Source organism: Balaenoptera physalus, assembly GCF_965194825.1.
Source record: "Balaenoptera physalus genome assembly, chromosome: X".
Lineage (NCBI taxonomy): Eukaryota > Metazoa > Chordata > Mammalia > Artiodactyla > Balaenopteridae > Balaenoptera > Balaenoptera physalus.
Genome location: NC_138903.1, coordinates 111,999,661 through 112,019,997, shown reverse-complemented (window position 1 = coordinate 112,019,997; position 20,337 = coordinate 111,999,661).

Below are 20,337 nucleotides of genomic sequence, written 5' to 3'. Positions count from 1 at the left end.
TTTGTTACTATTTTTTTTATTTGAGCCTCTCATAACTGTTTAGTGGGGTCTAAATATGGTTTTAATTTGCATTTTCTGGTACCAATGATACTGAAAATCTTTTCATGTGCTTATATGCCATCTGTAAATCTTGTCTGGTGGAAAATACGTTCATGCCCTTTGCCCATTTTCTAATTAGATTATTTGCTTACTGCTAATATTAGACAGTTCTTTATATATTCTGCATATAATTCCCTTACTAATATGTGATTTGAAAGTAATTTCTCCCAGTATTCAGCTTGTCTTTTCATCTTCTGTACAGATTCTTTCACAGAGAAAAATTATTTAATCTTGATGAGTTCCAAACTATCATTTTTTCCCTTTTATAGATAATATTTTTGTTGTCAAGTCTTAAGAATTCTTCACAAAACTCTAGATCCCTAAAATTTTTCTCCTATGCTTTTTACTAAAAGTTTTATAGTTTTATATTTATCGTTAAAGTTCATGATCCATTTTAGGTTACTTTTTGTATAAGATGTCTCAATTTAGGTTGAGGTATTTTTGGGGTTTTTTTGTTGTTTGTTTGCCAATGGATGTCCATAATCATTTTGTTAAAAAGTTCATCCTTTATTCATTTAATGCATTTTCCTTTTTATCCAAAATGAGTTGGACATACTTTTGTGGGTAAATTTCTGGGTTTTATTTACTATATTTCATTTATCTGTGTTTTATCCCTCTATAATATCACACGGTTTTCATTACTGTAGCTATACAGTAAGCCTTAATATTGAGTAGAGTGATTCCTCCCATATTATTCTTCTCTGTCAAGATGATTTCAGCTATTCTAGTTTTCTGTATAAATTTTAAGATTAGTTTGTCTATAGCTACAAAAGCCTTGCTAAAATTTGATAGTTACTTCATTAAACCTATAGGTCAACTTGGAGAGAATTCACATGTTCCAATCCAATAATGTGGTATGTTAGTCATATTGTTTTAGTATTCTTTGGTTTCTTTATTATCAATTTGCAATTTTTAGCATGTATATTCTGCACATGTTTTGTGTTGTTTATATGTAAGTATTTAATTTTCTCTGGAGGGATTGTAAATGGTATTGTATTTTTAATTTCTATTTCTACACATTAACTGTGGGTACATAGAAATGCAATTGATTTTTGCTTGCTGATCTTGTATCTTGTTACCTTGCTGTATTCACTTATTAGTTCTAAGAACTTTGCATAATTTATTTGAGATTTTCTACATAGATAATCATGTCATATACAAACAATAACAGTTTTGTGTCTTCCTTTGCAATCTGTATGCCTTTTATTTATTTTTCTTGCTGTATTATTGTGGCTAGAACTTCCAATACTATGTTGAATAAAAGTGGTGAAAGGGCATCACTGGCAGTGGTGGCACAGCTGTTTCCTCCAGATATAAATCAAGTCTTGAGAAAAATAAAAGAACATTAGGAGTTCTATTTAAACCTTTAGTTGCTGCTAAGAAAATAAATAAAGATGCAGACTCCAAGTCAGCGGTTTATACATTCTTCATGCAATAACAATGGACTATAGGAGACAAGCAATCTGTGTTGATCAGTGACTTTGGTGAAGACTGAGAAAGTTGAAACAAATTTGCAAATGATACACAACTGCTAAGCTTAGACAACTCGATGAAAATACATCATTTATAGGTTGAAAAGTCTGTAATAAATAATAAAAACATTGACTAAGTTCAAGTTATCAAGATTGTGATATAGATTAATCCTGACATTAGTCCTCCTCACAAGAATACCAACTAGCAACTATCCATAGATAACACACCATTGTGAAAATCCCAGAACCAGGAGGTAAAGCTGAAACACCCCCTCTGGACAACAGAGACCAAGGTGAACCATATGAGAAAGTAAAATGAGCCGTTTCACCTAGGTTGGCACAGAGGCTCATTAAAAGGGCCTATCTAGGGCTATGATATATCCAGTAGGAAAAGAGATCCCAAGATGGAAATACAGCTTCCCCAGCATTGTGGAATGCTTCCTAGGAGGCTCAAGCAGGTCTTCTCTTATGGGGATCACTGAGGGAATCTGTAGAGTTTGACAACCGGGAATCAGAGAGAAACTGAGAAGGAAGAAAGATTTACAGCAACCAGGGCTCAGATCTCACCAGATGGCATTCCCAGTGGAAGCAGTGGCTGATCAGAGATCCTAGCCAGTGACTCTGCCCATGTTCAGAGCTGAGGTGGTGACCCCATCTGGAAAGGGAGCATGGTTAGCCATTGTACCTGGTTTGGTTCCCTAGTTTCAGACAGTACTGTCTGTGGAGCCCATCCTATGATCCTGCCCAAGCAGAGAACCAAGTTTGAAGTCTTTCTCAACAGCAGAGCATAGCCTCCAGTATGTCCTGACCAGAAAGCTGGTCAGAGAACCAGGAAAACTGTGGAGTCCATTCTATTGCCTCACGTGGGAAGGCAGGCAAGCCAGCAGCCCCACCCAATTATTGAACGTAGTTTTACACTGAACAGTCAGTGACCCTGAACAACTTTGGAGCTCAGCCTGCAGTTCCACTTAGCCACAGAGCCCAACCTACAACCTTGCCCATCAGCAAAACCCAAACTACAGCCCTGCCTGATTATTAAACATACCCTGGACAGAGATGATGCCTGAACACTGCACTCAATCTCAAGCCCTACCCAATGTCAGGATACAGCTGGAAGCCCTGACTGACCAGAAATTCTGGCCAGTGACCTTATCCTTCAGCAGAGCACAGCCACTGACCTATCTAATCCTAAAGTACAGCCTGTGACCCTACCCAAATTTGGGGAACAGCCTGTGTCCCCACCTTATCACAAAGCACAACCTAAGGCCCCACATGACAAAAAACCCAGCCTGCAGTCCTGCCTAAATATGGGGTCCAGCCAGGAGCACCATCGTTTAGGGAGAACCGCCTGAGGCCTCACTCAACCAGGAACAATTGAGGAGCCCAGCCCACAGTCCTGCCCAATCACACAGTCCAATCACTGGCACCACCATGCCAGAAAACAGACTGCAATCCCGCCTGACAAGAGGTACTTGCAGAGACCTGCTAGTGGCCACACCTGATTGGATTGTGGAGCACATCCAGCAGTCCTGTTCATTGCAAACATGTAAATTCTGGAAAAGAAGAATGATTACTTAAATGTATAGATACCAATGTGAAGATACAAGTAATCAAGTAAATATGATGCAAGTAAGCGAAACTAATAGTTTCAACTACAGAACCTAAAGAAGTGGAGATCAATGAAATGTCTGAAAAGCAGTTCAGAATAATCCTCTTAAAGGAGTTCATTGAATGACAGGAAGAAAGAAAAACAACTAAATGAATATAGGAAAACATGCATGAACAAAATGAGAAGTTCAACAAAGAAAAAAAAAGTCAAAAAACAAACAAAAATCCTACAGCTGACAAATACAATGACTGAACTGAAAAATTCAATAGAGAGCTTCAAGAGCAGACTCAAACAAGCAGAAGAAAGACTCAATGACCTTGAATAAGATCCTTTGAAATTATTCCATTAAAGGAGAAAAAAATTTAAAAGAAGGAAAGGAAGTAAGAAGGTCTATGGGATGTATGGGACATCATCAAAAGAAATAACATTTTGAAAATTCCAGATGAAGAAGAGAAAAAGAATATTTAAGGGAATAATCACTGAAAAGTCTTCCAAAATTAGGGAGAGACATGGACATCCAGATTCATGAAGCTCAAAGAATCTGAAATATGTTGAATCTGAAAAGGGCTACAACAGGACACATTGTAATTAAGTTGTCAAAATTCAAGATGAAGAGAATTTTGAAAACAGCAGAAGAAAAGCAACTTGTCACATACAAAGGAGCTACCATAACACTACATGTAGACTTCTCATCAGAAACTTTGCAGACCAGAAAAGAGTGGGAAAATTTATGCAAAATATTGAAAGAAAAAAAAATACTGTCAACCAAGAATGCTATACACAGAAAAGCTCTCCTTCAGAAATGAAGGAGAAATAAAGGCTTTCCCAAAGAAACAAAAGCTGAGGGAGTTCATTGACACTAGACCTGCCTTAAAAGAAATATTAACAGGAGTTCTTACAGCTGAATTGAAAGGATGCTAATGAATATCATAAGAATATATTAATGGGTAAAATGTACTGGTAAAGGTAAATATACAGTCAAAGTTAGATTCTTTAATATTGTAGTGGTGGTACATAAATCACAACAATAACATAACAGTTACAAACAAAGGTATTTGAAATAATCATAACTACAATAATTTGTTATTGGACACACTATAAAAAAAGATGTAAATTGTAACATCAATAACATAAAATCTGAGGAGTGTAGGAGTAAAAGTATAAAGTTTCTGTATGCTATTGAGGTTAAGTTCTTACTACCTTAAAATAGGATATTATATTTTACGTAAGCCTCATGGTAACCACAAAGGAAAAACCTGTAGTAGATACACAAAAGGTTATGATAAAGAGTCAAAGCATTCTGCCAAAAAAAGTCATCAATTTTCCAAAAAGAATATAGGAATAGAGGAAGAAAGGAGCATAGGATCTACAGAACACTTAGAAAACAATCAAATGACAACAGTAGTCCTTACCTATCACTAATTACTTTAAATGTAAGTAGATTAAACTCTCACATCAAAACACATAGAATGGATAAATGGATAAAAATATAAGCTCCAGTGATATGGTGCCCAGGGGAGACTCACTTTAGCTTTAAGGACACACATAGCCTGAGAATGAAGGGAATAAAAAAAGATATTCCAAGCAAATGGTAACCAAAAGAAAGGAGAGTTTGCTATGCTTATATCAGACAAAATAGACTTTAAGCTACAAATCGTCACAAGAGACCATGGTGGCCATTATATAATAATGTAGGGGTTGATTCATCAAGAAGATATGACAATTGTAAATATTTATGCACCCAACAGCAAAGCACCTAAATATATAAAGCCAATACTAAGAGAACAAAAAGGAAAAATAAACAATATAATAATAGTTGGGGAACTTTATTATCCCATTCTCAATAATGGCTAGATCATCCAGACAGAATCAGTAAGGAAACAGGAGATTTGAACAACAGTATAGATCAAATAACCATAATATAAATATACAGAACATTCCATCCAACAGCAACAAAATATACATTTTTCTCAAGCACACACAGAAAATATTCTAGGATAGGTTATGTGTTAGGTTACAAAACAAGTCTAAACAAATTCAAAAAGATAGGAATTATATCAAATATCATTTCTGACCACAAGTTATGAAAATAGAAAGCAATAACAGGAGGAAAGCTGGAAAATAAACAGATATGTAAAATTAAGCAATACACTGCTAAACAACCAATGGGTCAAAGAAGAAATCAAAAGAGAAGTAACAAAACATCTTGGGACAAATGAAAATGGAAACACAAAATACCAAAACTTATGATATGACTCAAAAGCAATTTTAAGAGGAAAATTTACAGCTCTAAATGCATACTTCAAAAAAAGGAAAATCTCAAATAAATAACCGAGCAATACAGATCAAAGGACTAGAAACAGAAGAACAAACTAAGCTCAATGTTAGTAGGAATGAGGAAATAATAAAGAAAAAAATGAAATATAGACTAGGAAAATGATAGGAAAGATTAAGAAAATAAAGAGTTGGTTCTTTGAAAAGATAAACAAAACTGACAAACTTTAACACAACATATATCACATACATATGAGGGACCATAAGAGACTGCTATGAATAACTATATACAAACAAATTGGATGAACTAGAAGAAATTGATAAATTCCTAAAAATACAGCCTACCAAGACTAAACCATGAAGAAACAGAAAATGTGAAGAGATCAATAATGAGTAAGTAGAGTGAATCAAAAATAAAAAATCTCCCAACAATGAAAAGTCCAGGAGCAAGCGGTTTCACTGGTGATTTCTACCAAGCCTTTAAAAAGAATTAATACCAATGCTTCTCAATCTCTTCCAAAAAACTGAAGAGGAGGAAACACTTCAGACTAATTTTATGAGGCCAGCATTACACTGATACAGAAGCCAGATAAGGACACTACAAAAACAAAAAAACTACTATATACTAATATCCCTAATGAACATAGATGCAAAATCCTCAACAAAATACTAGCAAACCAAGTTCAACAGTATATTGAAAAGATCATATGCCTTGATCAACTGGGATCCAAACCTGGGATGCATGTTTCAACATATGCAAATCAAAAATATGATACATTACATTAATAGAATGAAAAATAAAAATCATGTGATCATCACAATATGTTCAGAAGAAAAATTGCACAAAACTAAGCATCCTTTCATGATAAAATTTCTTTAAAAAATGGGTATAGAATGGACTACCTCAAAATCATAAAGGCCATATATGACAAGGCCACAGCTAACATCATACTCAATGGTAAACGGTTGACAGCTTTTCCTCAAAGATCAGGAATAAGATAAGGGTGCCCACTCTTACCACTTCTATTTAACATATACTGTAATTCCTACCCAGAGTAATCAGACAAGAAAAAGAAATATCAATATAAGGCATCTAAATTGGAAAGTAAGAAGTAAAATTGTCTCTCTTTGCAGATGATGTGATACCATGTGCAGAAAATTCTAAAGATGGTGATGTGATGAATTGGGAGATTGGGATTGACATATATACACTAATATGTATAAAATGGATAACTAATAAAAACCTGTATAAAAAAATAAATAAAATTCAAAAATTCAAAAAACAAAAAAAACCCTATACCTTAATGAATTTAAATGAAAAAATGAATTATAATGAAAATAAAAATTTTAAAATTCAAAGGAATCCTATCTGTGAAACAGTGCAGAAGAGGTATCTGGGGAGCTAGTCATAGCTGTCTCCCTACTTTCTTGCCATAATTCAGCCAATGCAGTGTACTTAGTGCACCACAAGGGTACCCCATCCGAGGTTCTGTGTTAACCTCCTCTGCAAGATTAACGTGATGACAGATCAGCAGATGCAGTGGCTGGAGAAGAACAAACACTTCATTTTCTGGTGTTTTGAACTTCTCCAAGAAGAGTGACATAAATGAATGAATGAACACATGAATAAATAACTGAATGCCAGACAACATTGATACTTCTGACTGGGAAAGACACTTACAAATCATTCACTAGCTGAGGACACTTTCTTTAAGGTTCCTCAACAATCATTATCCTGTCTTTTGGTAATAGCACTTTAACTGTTATAATTTTATAATTTAAGTACACTATCCATTTTGAATAAATTTTTTTATAAAGTAAGAAAAAAAAAGATGTGATACCATATGCAGAAAATTCTAAAGATACCACGAAAAACTATTTAAACTAGTCAACAAATTAAATAAAATTGCAGGATAAAAATTAATAAACAAAAATCAGTTTCATTTCTATACACTAACAATGAACTATGTGAAAAAGAAAAAAAAATCATTCATAATAACATCAAAAACAAAGAAATAATGTGGAATAAAATTAACCAAGGAGGTGAAAGATTTATACACTGAGAACTATAAGACTTTTATAAAAGAAACTGAAGACACAAATAAATGGAAAAATATCACGTGTTCATGGATCACAAAAATTCATATTATTAAAAGATCCTTAAAACTTAGACCATTTATATGTTCAATGCAACCTCTATCAAAATTTCTATGGCATTTTTTTCCAGAAATAGAAGCAACAATCCTAAAATTCATGTGGAACCACAAAAGACCCTGAATACGCAAAGCAATTTTGATAAAGGATAAAAAATCTGGAGGCATCACAGGTTCTGATTTCAAACTACAGCATAAAGCTATAGTAATCAAAACAGTATGGTAGTGATATAAAAACAGATACATAGACCAATGGAACAGAATCAAGAGCCCAGTAATAAATTAATGTATATGTGGTCAGTTAATATTTGGCAAGGGATCCAGGAATTCACAATAGGGAAAAATAGTATCTTTAATAAACAGGGTTTGAGAAACAGGACATTCACATGCAGAAGCATAAGGTTGGACCTCTATAGTACACACTCACAAAAATTAATTCAAAATGGATTAAAGACTTAAACATAGGACTTAAAACCATAAAACTGCTAGAAGACAACATAGGGAAAAACCTCCTTAAAACTGGTCATGGCAATGATTTTTTGTATATGACTCCAAATGCATAAGGAATAAAATTAAAAATAAACAAGAGGGACTACATCAAACTAAAATCTTCTGCACAGAAGAGAAAGATCAACAAAATGAAAAGGCAACCTATGAAATGTGAGAAAGTATTTACAAATCATATATCTGACAAGGGGTTAATATCCAAAATATATAAGGAAGTCATGCAGCTCAATAGTATAAAAACAAATAATCCAATTTAAAAATGGGCAAAGGACCTGAATAGACATTTTTCCAAATAAGGCAAAGAAATGACCAACAGGTACATGAAAAGGTGTTCAACATCACTAATCATCAGAGAAATGTGTATCTAAACCACTATGAGATATCACCTCACACATGTTAGAATGGCTATTATCAAAAAGACAAGAGGTAACAATTGCTGACAAAGATGTGGAGGAAAGGGAAGGCTTGTGCACTGTTGGTGGGAATGTAAATTGGTGTAGCCAGTATAGACAACAGTATACAGAGTCCTTTAAAAATGAAAAACAGAACTACTATATGATCCAGCAATTCCACTCCTGTGTATATATACAAAGAAAGTGAAATCACTATCTTGAAAAGGTATCTGCACCTCCATGTTCACTGCAACAATATTTACAATATCAAGACATGGAAACAATGTAAATGTCCATATACTGATGAATGCTGAAAGAAAATGTGGTATATTTATCAATAGAATAGTATTCACCCATAAAAGAGAAGGAAATCCTGACATTTACAGCAGCATGGATGAACTTTAAGGGCATTATGCGAAGTAAAATAAGTCAGGCAAAGACAAATACTGTATAATCTTACTGATACGTGGAATCTAAAAAAGCTGAATCTTAGAAACAGAGTAGATCACTGGTATCTGGGGAAGAGGGAGGTGGGGGGAAATGGGTAAGATGGTCAAAGGGAATAAGCTTACAGTTATAAGATGAATAAGTTTGGGGAACTAATATATAACATGGTGACTATAGTTAATAATACTCTATTGTATAATTGAAAGTTGCTACAGAAGAAGAAAGTTCTAACCAAAAAGAAAAGGTAAGTATGTGAGGTGATGGATATGTTAAGTAACCTTATTGTGGTAATCATTTCACCATATATGTGTATGTAAAATCATCACATTGTATACCTCAAACTTACACAATGTTATATGTCAATCATAGCTCAATAAACCTAGAAAAAAGAAAAGCAAAAAGTGAAATTTAAAAACTTTACAAAATAAAAAATAAAAAAAGAAAAGTTGGTGTCCTTGCTTTCTTTTAGATCTTAGGGGGAAAGCAATCAGTCCTCTACCATTAAGTGCAAGGTTTGCCATAGGTTTTTTTTTTAACATTTTTATTGGAGTATAATTGCTTTACAATGGTGTGTTAGTCTCTGCTTTATAAAAAAGTGAATCAGCTATACATATACATATATCCCCATATCTCCTCCCTCTTGCATCTCCCTCCCACCCTCCCTATCCCACCCCTCTAGGTGGTCACAAAGCACGGAGCTGATCTCCCTGTGCTATGCGGCTGCTTCCCACTAGCTATCTGTTTTACATTTGGTAGTGTATATATGTCCATGCCACTCTCTCACTTCATCCCAGCTTACCCTTCCCCCTCCTCGTGTCCTCAAGTCCATTCTCTATATCTGCGTTTTTATTCCTGTCCTGCCCCTAGGTTCTTCAGAACCATGTTTTTTGTTTTTAGATTCCATATATATGTGTTAGCATACGGTACTTGTTTTTCTCTTTCTGACTTACTTCACTCTGTATGACAGACTCTAGGTCCGTCCACCTCACTACAGATGACTCAATTTTGTTTCTTTTTATATCTGAGTAATATTCCATTGTATATATATACCACATCTTCTTTATCCATTCATCTGTCGATGGACACTTAGGTTGCTTCCATGTCCTTACTGTTGTAAATAGAGCTGCAATGAACATTGGGGTGCATGTGTCTTTTTCAATTATGGATTTCTCAGGGTATATGCCCAGTAGTGGGATTGCTGGATCGTATGGTAGTTCTATTTTTCGTTTTTTAAGGAACCTCCATACTGTTTTCCCTAGTGGCTGTATCAATTTACATTCCCACCAACAGCACAAGAGGGTTTCCTTTTCTCCACACCCTCTCCAGCATTTACTGTTTGTAGATTTTTTGATGATGGCCATTCTGACTGGTGTGAGGTGATACCTCATTGTAGGTTTGATTTGCATTTCTCTAATGATTAGTGATGTTGAGCATTCTTTCATGTGTTTGTTGGCAATCTGTATATCTTCTTTGGAGAAATGTCTATTTAGGTCTTCTGCCCATTTTTGGATTGGGTTGTTTGCTTTTTGATATTGAGCTGCATGATATTGAGCTGTAAATTTTGGAGATTAATCCTTTGTCAGTTGCTTCATTTGCAAATATTTTCTCCCATTCTGAGGGTTGTCTTTTTGTCTTGTTTATGTTTTCCTTTGCTGTGCAGAAGCCTGTCAAGTTTCATTAGGTCCCATTTGTTTGTTTTTGTTCTTATTTCCCTTTCTTTAGGAGGTGGGTCAGAAAAGATCTTGCTGTGATTTATGTCATAGAGTGTTCTGCCAATACAATCCTACCTCAAAAAACAAGAAACATCTCAAATAAACAACCTAACCTTACACCTAAGGCAATTAGAGAAAGAAAAACAAAAAAAAAACCCAGGGCTTCCCTGGTGGCGCAGTGGTTAAGAATCCGCCCGCCAATGCAGGAGACACGGGTTCGAGCCCTGGTCTGGGAAGATCCCACATGCCGCGGAGCAACTGGGCCCGTGAGCCACAATTACTGAGCCTGCGCGTCTGGAGCCTGTGCTCCGCAACAAGGGAGCCCACGATAGTGAGAGGCCCGCGCACCGCGATGAAGAGTGGCCCCCACTTGCCGCAACTAGAGAAAGCCCTCGCACAGAAACGAAGACCCAACACAGCCATAAATAAATAAATAAATAAATTAAAAAAAAAAAAAAAAAAAAAACCCCAAACTTAGCAGAAGGAAAGAAATCATAAAGATCACATCAGAAATAAGTGAAAAAGAAATGAAGGAAACAGTAGCAAAGATCAATAAAACTAAAAGCTGGTTCTTTGAGAAGATAAACAAAATTGATAAACCATTAGCCAGACTCATTAAGAAAAAAAGGGAGAAAACTCAAATCAGTAGAATTAGAAATGAAAAAGAAGTAACAACTGACACTGCAGAAATACAAAGGATCATGAGAGATTACTACAAGCAACTATATGCCAATAAAATGGACAACCTGGAAGAAATGGACAAATTCTTAGAAAAGCACAACCTTCCAACACTGAACCAGGAAGAAATAGAAAATATAAGCAGACCAATCACAAGCACTGAAATTGAGACTGTGATTGAAACTCTTCCAACTAACAAAAGCCCAGGACCAGATGGCTTCACAGGCGAATTCTATCAAACATTTAGAGAAGAGCTAACACCTATCCTTCTCAAACTCTTCCAAAATATAACAGAGGGAGGAACACTCCCAAAGAGGCCACCATCACCCTGATACCAAAACCAGAAAAAGATGTCACAAAGAAAGAAAACTACAGGCCAATATCACTGATGAACATAGATACGAAAATCCTCAACAAAATACTAGCAAACAGAATCCAACAGCACGTTAAAAGGATCATATACCATGATCAAGTGGGGTTTATCCCAGGAATACAAGGATTCTTCAGTATACACAAAACAATCAATGTGATATACTATATTAACAAATTGAAGGAAAAAAACCATATGATCATCTCAATAGATGCAGAAAAAGCTTTCAACAAAATTCAACACCCATTTATGATAAAAACCCTCCAGAAAGTAGGCATAGAGGGAACTTACCTCAACATAATAAAGGCCATATATGACAAACCCACAGCCAACATCGTTCTCAATGGTGAAAAACTGAAACCATTTCCTCTAAGATAAGGAACAAGACAAGGTTGTCCACTCTCACCACTATTATTCAACATAGTTTTGGAAGTTTTAGCCACAGCAATCAGAGAAGAAAAAGAAATAAAAGGAATCCAAATCGGAGAAGAAGAAGTAAATCTGTCACTGTTTGCAGATGACATGATACTATACATAGAGAATCCTAAAGATGCTACCAGAAAACTACTACAGCTAATCAATGAATTTGGTAAAGTAGCAGGATACAAAATTAATGCCACAGATATTTTTATAGATACAGTTTTTCAAATTGAGGTAGTTCTGTTTATTCTTAAATTTCTGAGAATTTTTTATCAATGCTTCTTGGATTTTTTCAAATGCTTTTTCTATATCTATTGAGATGAGCATTAGAATTTCAAGTATTTAGCCTAATGGACATGTTTTATCATGCTGATTGATTTTCACTGTTGAAGAAGCCTTGCATACTTGGAATAAATACCACTTGATCATGGTATATAATTCTTTTTTTTAAAAATATATATATTTATTTATTTTTGGCTTTATTGGGTCTTCGTTGCTGTGTGTGGGCTTTCTCTAGTTGCGGCGAGCGGGGGCTACTCTTCTTTGCAGTGTGTGTGCTTCTCATTGCAGTGGCTTCTCTTGTTGTGGAGCACAGGCTGTAGGCGCATGGGCTTCAGTAGTTGTGGCACGAGGGATCAGTAGTTGTGGCTCTCAGGCTCTAGAGTACAGGCTCAGTAGTTGTGGTGCATGGGTTTAGTTGCTCCAAGGCATGTGGGATCTTCCCGGATCAGGGCTCGAACCCATGTCCCCTGCATTGGCAGGTGGATTCTTAACCACTGCGCCACCAGGGAAGTCCTGATGGTATATAATTCTTTTATCCATTGAAGAATCAATTTACCAGTACTTTTTGAAGATTTTTGGAATCAGGGTTATGATTGATATTGGTCTGTAGTTTTATTTTTTGTACTGTCTCATTTTGGTATTAGAGTAATACTGGTTTCATAAAATGAGCTGTTAAGTGTCCGTCTCTTCTGTATTCTGGGAGAGATTATGTAAAATTGGTGCTAATTTTTTTTCAGATGTTTAGTAGAATTCTCCATAGAAACTGTCTGGGTCTCTAGATTTTATTTATATGAGGTTTTTAGTTATTAATTCAAAATTATAAATGATAATAGGACTATTCATATTATCTAATTCATCTTGGTTGTATTTTGGCAGTTTGTAATGTTGGGATAATTGGTTTATTTCTTCTAAGTTGTTGAATTTATTAGCACATCGTTGTTCACAATATTCACTTATCCTTTTAGTGGCTGCAAGATCTATTTTGATATCTTCTGTTTAATTCTTGATATTGAAGATTTTTGTCTTTTTGTGAAATTATTTTTTTCAGTTTTGCTGCAGGTTTATTCCTTGTATTAATTTTTGGAACATTCTTTTTGTTTTATTGATTTCCCCTATTATTTTCCTAATTTAAATGCCATTGATTTTTACTCTAATCTTTATTTTCTTCCTTTTGATTGTATTGGGTTTATTTTGCCCTTCTTCTAGTGTTTTGAGGACCTTCCTCTTTTATTGTAATCCTTTAGTGTTAAAAAAAAAATACCCTCTCACCACTGCTTTAGCTGTATCCCACATATTTTAAGAACTTGTATTTTCATATGCATTTAGTTCTGTATATTTATTTATTTATTTATTTTTAAAAATTTAATTAATTAATTAATTTATTTTTGGCTGTGTTGGGTCTTCGTTTCTGTGCAAGGGCTTTCTCTAGTTGCGGCAAGTGGGGGCCACTCTTCATCGCGGTGCATGGGCCTCTCACTATGGTGGCCTCTCTTGTTGCGGAGCACAAGCTCCAGACGCGCAGGCTCAGTAATTGTGACTCACGGGCTTAGTTACTCTGTGGCATGTGGGATCTTCCCAGACCAGGGCTCGAACCCGTGTCCCCTGCATTGGCAGGCAGATTCTCAACCACTGCGCCACCAGGGTAGCCCTGTATATTTATTTTTAATTTCATTTGATACTTCCTCTTTGACCCATAAATTATTTATAAATGTGTTAATTTCCAAGTGTTTAGTGATTTTCCATTGCCTTTCTGGTATTGATTTCCTATTGGATTTCATTATGTCAGAGAATATTTTGTATAATTTAAATATATACATATATATATATATATATATATATATATACATACAATATAATATGGTCTATCTTTGTGAATGTTCCATGGGCACTTGAAAAATTTAAGTATTCTGTTCTTGTTGGGTGGAGTGCTCTGTATTTCAATTACATCCCGTTGGTTGATGCCACTGTTCATATCTTCTATAGTCTTGTATGGTAAGTTAGAGAATTTCAGAGTAGATCAAGGAGGAGACAGAACCACGAGCAGCAGTAACACGTAACAAGCTTTATTAGGCAATACTTGGACAAGGTTGAACAAGAAACCCTACAAAGACAGTGGTGCAAGGCCACCACACAGAAGGGGGATAGTGCAAAAGATTTCTCAGGAGAGAACAGAAGATCGGAGAGGGGGCTTATTTTAGTTGATGTCACTCAGCAGTTACGACAGACCATCTCTGGGCCAGAGAGCTCCAAAGGGCAGCAGTGATTTGGGTTCTTTTACAGATACGATGTTTGTCTCATCTATGGTTAGCAGATGTTGTGTGTAATTCCACAGGATTATAAAGTAGGTAAGGTCTAAATGACTAAAAATATGTTTATTTAGATATATTTAAAGCAATTGGGTGTGTACAAATTTGAGTCTGGCATCAGTGGGCTTTGTGCTAACTGTCTTAGCCTGATGTATAGAGGTAAGCAGCATGGTGTCCATTTTGAGCCAATACACAGAAGACAACTCAGGCCCATTTATATAACACTTTGCTGATTTTCTGACTAGTAGTTCTTTCACTTTCTTTGACTGTATTTTGAAGTTCCCAACTACCATTGTGTATTTGTCTATTTCTTCTTTCAATTCTATTAGCTTTTGCTTCATTTATTTTGAGGTTCTATTGCCTGGTGCATACACAGCATGATAATTATAGCTTCCTGGTGGATCAAAACTTTTATCATTACGTAATGTCTCTAACTCTAGTAATTTTCTTTGTATTGTATTCTGGACTTTTCAACGATTATATTAGGAGGCTTTCTGGGTCTTATTTAAATCTTTATTTTACCAGGCAGTTTAGGTTTAGCACATAGGTTATGATCTATTTTGTGAGCTGTGGTTCTAGTGACAGTTTAATCTTTGGAGTCTTTGTAGTTCTGGTTTGTTTTGATTTGTTTATCTGATTCTTTTGAGCCTCTCACTGGTTCCTGCTGGTGTAGCCTGAGAGTGTAGAAAGAGCTTCTTCAGGTATGGCCACCTAGTGCCTCCAGGTGAGTGAAGGGAGTCTTCAGCTCATGGGGACAAAGAATACTTCCAGGGCTAGGTGTTTGTTGCGGCAAATACCCTCTTTTAGTGCTGTTTTGCTGCTTTGTCTCTAGGTAGGTTAAGGGATTCTCTTTCTCTATGGATATAAATAATGCTTTCCCAAGCCAGAAACTTGCTTAGGCTGGATTCCTCTGCCAATAACACCCAGCTACATGGCCATTTGGTTTTTTTAGGTCAGGTAAGGGTTTCTCCAGCCTGTAGGAATGAAGAGTAATTCTTGGCCCAGACATGTGTTTTGTCAGGAAATCCTTGGTCGGTGTCTCTATTTGGTGAAAGGGCTTCTCAGACCTGTCAGGACACAGAATGTGTCTAGGTCTGGGGACTTGTAATGGTGGTCTCCCTCTTGCCTGAGCCATCTGGCCTCCTGGTGTCTTTAGATAGGGGAATGGAGTCTCAGACTTGTGGAGATGATTAGGCTTCTGGAGTTGGTTACTTGTTGTGGCAGGATCCCCCTTGAAAGTGCTGCTACTGCCAGCTGCCTGGCCAGTGCCTCTAGGTAGGGGAAAGTGGGATCTCATATCTTCAAGGGAAGGAGAGTGGTTCTCCTGGCCACTTATTTTCTGTTGACTAGTGATGGATCTCTCTTACCAGTGTTCTTGGGTTTGCCTGGTGTTCTTGGCAAAACTTCCATTACATCCTGGATAAGAATGATCATATCCGAGCTCATTGCTACGTTCTGTTGCTATGTTGGCTATCAGGAGTCTCTGTGTCTAGACCACCTTCTGCTCTTGGACCAGACATCCTAAGACTCACTGCTGCTCTGTTCTTTCTCCGGTCCTTGCATCCTTAGACATTCTACCTGTTTCTTTCAACTTTTCAGGATTATCCTTTGGTTGACTGTAGTGATACTTCCAAGGTTTATAGTTGTGCTTAGTGGAAGGAACAGAGAGAAATGAATCCATCCCACATAGCGAGACCAGAAATCTCTCCTGTATTCATTTGACAAGCCCCATCTTTTGAGCATTTTCTTACTTTCTGGGAAGCACAAATTATTTAACGCCCACCTTGCATTTCCTGCCTCAGACCTGGATCTGATTTCTTGTATTGGAGAATGGTGTTTATAGACCAAGGTCTGGGTGCTAGTTATACTCATTGTTACAGGGATTCCATTATCTACGCTATCTATTTGCGTATTATAGTTACATCACTTACTTTCTACCCCAGTTCCTTAAGTGTGATTGTATAATTTATAAATAATAATTTAGATTCATTTGTGAGTGTTTGAATTCCATTTGAGTCCCTCCTCTCAATCCTGGTTGGTTTTAATTATTTTTATATGCTTAGCATATGAGGTGTATTTGAAGCATTAATATGGTTCCAAGATTTAGACTTTCTAAAAAGTGCCATTTCTCCAAATCTCTGCTACACAATTCCAGTCCCTCCCTTCTTGCCATTTATTTCTCACCTGCCATGTGTAGGTAACCAATCTATTCAGTTTCTAGTACATTTCTTGTATATCTTTTACACAAATGAGCAGATATATGTTCATTTTTATATCTCCTATTTCTTATACAAAGAGTAAGATACACTTTTGAGTTTGGATTTTTTCACTTCACATTATGTTCTGGAAATCATTCCATATTAGTTCATAGATTTTTCATCATAGTTAGAAAGTCTTTCCCCACATAAAAGTTAAAGGACAGCTCACCCATATTTTCTCCTAGCACTTGTTTGTTTTAGTATTTTTTCATTTAGATCCCTACTACATTTGGAATTTATTCTTGTATATATTGTAAGATATGGTCTCACTTGTCTCTGCACTATTTGTTGAAAAGCCTGTCTTCCCTCTAGTAATTTGAGATGTGGTGGCTCATTTTGAAGAGTTGGTAGTTTGTGACTTGAGAACCAATGAACCATACTATGGCAAAATGATGCAGAGCATACTCATAGACACACAGTACTCTAAACTAAGCCACCACAGGAGGGAGTAGGAAGTCAGAGTTACTTCAAGTTATGATATGATTAAGTCTAAGATTTGAGTTGTAAGAGATGCACATGAGAGGATTTGGTTTGAGGAGGTGACATAGGTAAGAGGTAGAGGGAAATGGGTCTAGGAATGATTTCATTAACAGCAATATTTGAAAGCCTCCATGAAATTAAAAAAATAGTTTTATGAGCATTTTTTTGTACAATGTGGACATCATTGTTGTAGGCTTTTTGAAGTAGAGGGCATGGAGAAGAGAGCAAGATAAGTGGTATAATTTTGCTTTATAAACTCTGAGTTTGGGATTTTATTTCATGAACTTCCATTACACAGCAGTTTATGGTCATAATAATCATGTAGCTAATGTTCTGTAATTCATTTATTGCACTGTTGTGAACATTAACAATCATGTAGCAGACCTGAAGAGCAGTGGTACAAACAGGCAATATTCATATTTCAGTTAGTTATAATAGCCTATTGCATAATTACTTAAGTTGCCATTTGCACAAAAAGGAATGTTGGCATTGAATTACAACAATTAATTCTTTGACTAATGCATACTCTTGAAGATGGTAGAAGCACTAATGGGAATTTATGGAGCAAATGAAGATACATATCTTGTCACCAGTCATCACAATACAAAAAAATTAGTGTTTGCAAAATTTTAAGGTAAAATGATGTCTTTTTCTTGACTGTAGTTACAACTCTGCTGCAATGTGTATATTAACTCTGTATTTCATGGATGGTTTGTTGTAGTCTACAGTAAAATATCATCCACTCTGACACATCGTTATCATGATAGACCTGGAAGATACTCTTCTTCTGTAATTAGTAATATTTAACTGGGTAAAGCTATGCTCATTTTAAATGAGTTTGTGAAGGAAGCATTAGTTGTTAAAGGAATCTTTTTTCTACTAAGGTTTTTTAAAAATTTAAATTAAGATCTTTTAGAAATCATTAAGTTTTAGTGGTAGTTTTTTGAGAAATGACACATAGTAAATTTCTAAAATACTGAAACGAGTATATTAACTACAGAATCTAACAAATTTGTATTTTAATTATGTGCCTTTTAATGTCCTTTTAGGTAAGTATATTTAATTCCATAAAAAGATAACTTTATTGTCTAGATATTTATTATGAAAATATAATAAGCTGGCACTGAACCATTATAATCTCTTATTTTTATATGCTGTTTTTCTGTCTACTAGGTGTGTGTGTATATTTGTAGAAATATATTGAATTACTCTAAAAGTATAATTATAGTTTTGTCTTGAAAAATATACAGGTAATAAACTTCCATGAAAGATGGTTTTTCTCTTGTTAGTCCAGAATCAAAAGTGGTCCTGATTGATTCATAAGTAAAACAAGGTATAATAGAAAATGGTCTGTTGGTTACAAAACATCACTTAAATGACTGTCTCCTGTTAGTATGGATTACATCACTTAAACGACTGTCTCCTATTAGTATGGATTTTAGTATTATATTTATACTTCTTTATAACACCCAGAGCACCTAACACAATGTGGGGTGCACAGCAGAAACTCGTTAAGTTCTTATTGATTGATTATGGGATAAGTCTGCATTAGACTGCTTGAGGTTGTTATAAGGAAGCTGGGAATAGATAAAAGCACTTTGTCAAAGGTATAAGTACAACTCAATGAAAAGTATCATTACAGTAATAATACTCCTGGTAGAATGTTAAAGAAAAGAAAAGGTTATTCTTTATATTTTCTCTTTATGTAATTTGATGCCTTAATATTTTTTAATATTGGGCCATTGATAATTGGAAAGAACCGATGTCTCATATGACAGAATTAGAAGCCAGCATCATAATGGTTCCATTAGTGATCTTGTCTGACCTCTTCTATTTGAGTTAACCTAAGGTATTGTTAATATTGCTTACAGTATGTTTGGAAGGGATCTTATGACACCACTTCAGGGAAAGTTACTTAACTTCATATGTAACCATGGTTCATTACTCATTGAGACATGTACCTTCTCAGCCATTTTGGAAACTATAGTCCTCTGGAAATCAGGATAATTGAAAGACTGATATACCAGGTTGTTTATAAATAAATATGCATGATAAAAAATTTAAATCAATATTCATATTTAAAAATAAACCAGGAGAATGTATAGGGGCTTAGGAAAAAACTGCTGAGGTAATACAATTAAAGGTTTATTAGACTAAATTCCAAAAATAGATGCTACATTATGCTAAGATCTTAACTAAATAAAATAATAAAATTTGTTTAAGTACTTGCTCTGTAGTACTTATTTTTGTAGGATGAAAAACATACTTACAAAAATAATTTTGTAACTAAGGTGGCTGTTCCAATACTATCTGACTGCAATTTTAATCTGCTGGTCTTCCTGAAATCAGTGGTTAAGAGTGCTCACTACTTAATAACTATCTATAAATACTAATTATAACATTAAATTATGCTTTCATTTTTATATGAAGAAGCATTTTATGTTTTAAATATCCTAACTCCTAGCCTAAGAGTCAATCCCTATATACATAGAACATCATGACTAAAGAGAAAAAGAAAATCATAAAGTTTACCCCTATTATTGAGGCTTTAGTATGGAATTCAAAAATATTTATTTAACAGTTGTTTCCTAAAAACGACATGTATTTTAACCCTGAGCTTGTAGCTGAATATACAGAAATAGAAATCACGTTCTTTTCCTTTAAGGAGTTTAGAATTTGCCAGGGAAGAGAGACCGCTAAACAGTAAGCAAGATATGTAATGGAGTGAGATAGAGGACCTTTAAAACATGTTGAATTCTAAAATGTTTAAAAAATGTCTTTCTAAGAGAAAATTGTTATGTTCTGTCAAATTTGGTAACAGCTTTCTAAGCACTTGACGGGGGTCCCCTTGTTTGTGTACCTACCTTCTGACTAGACC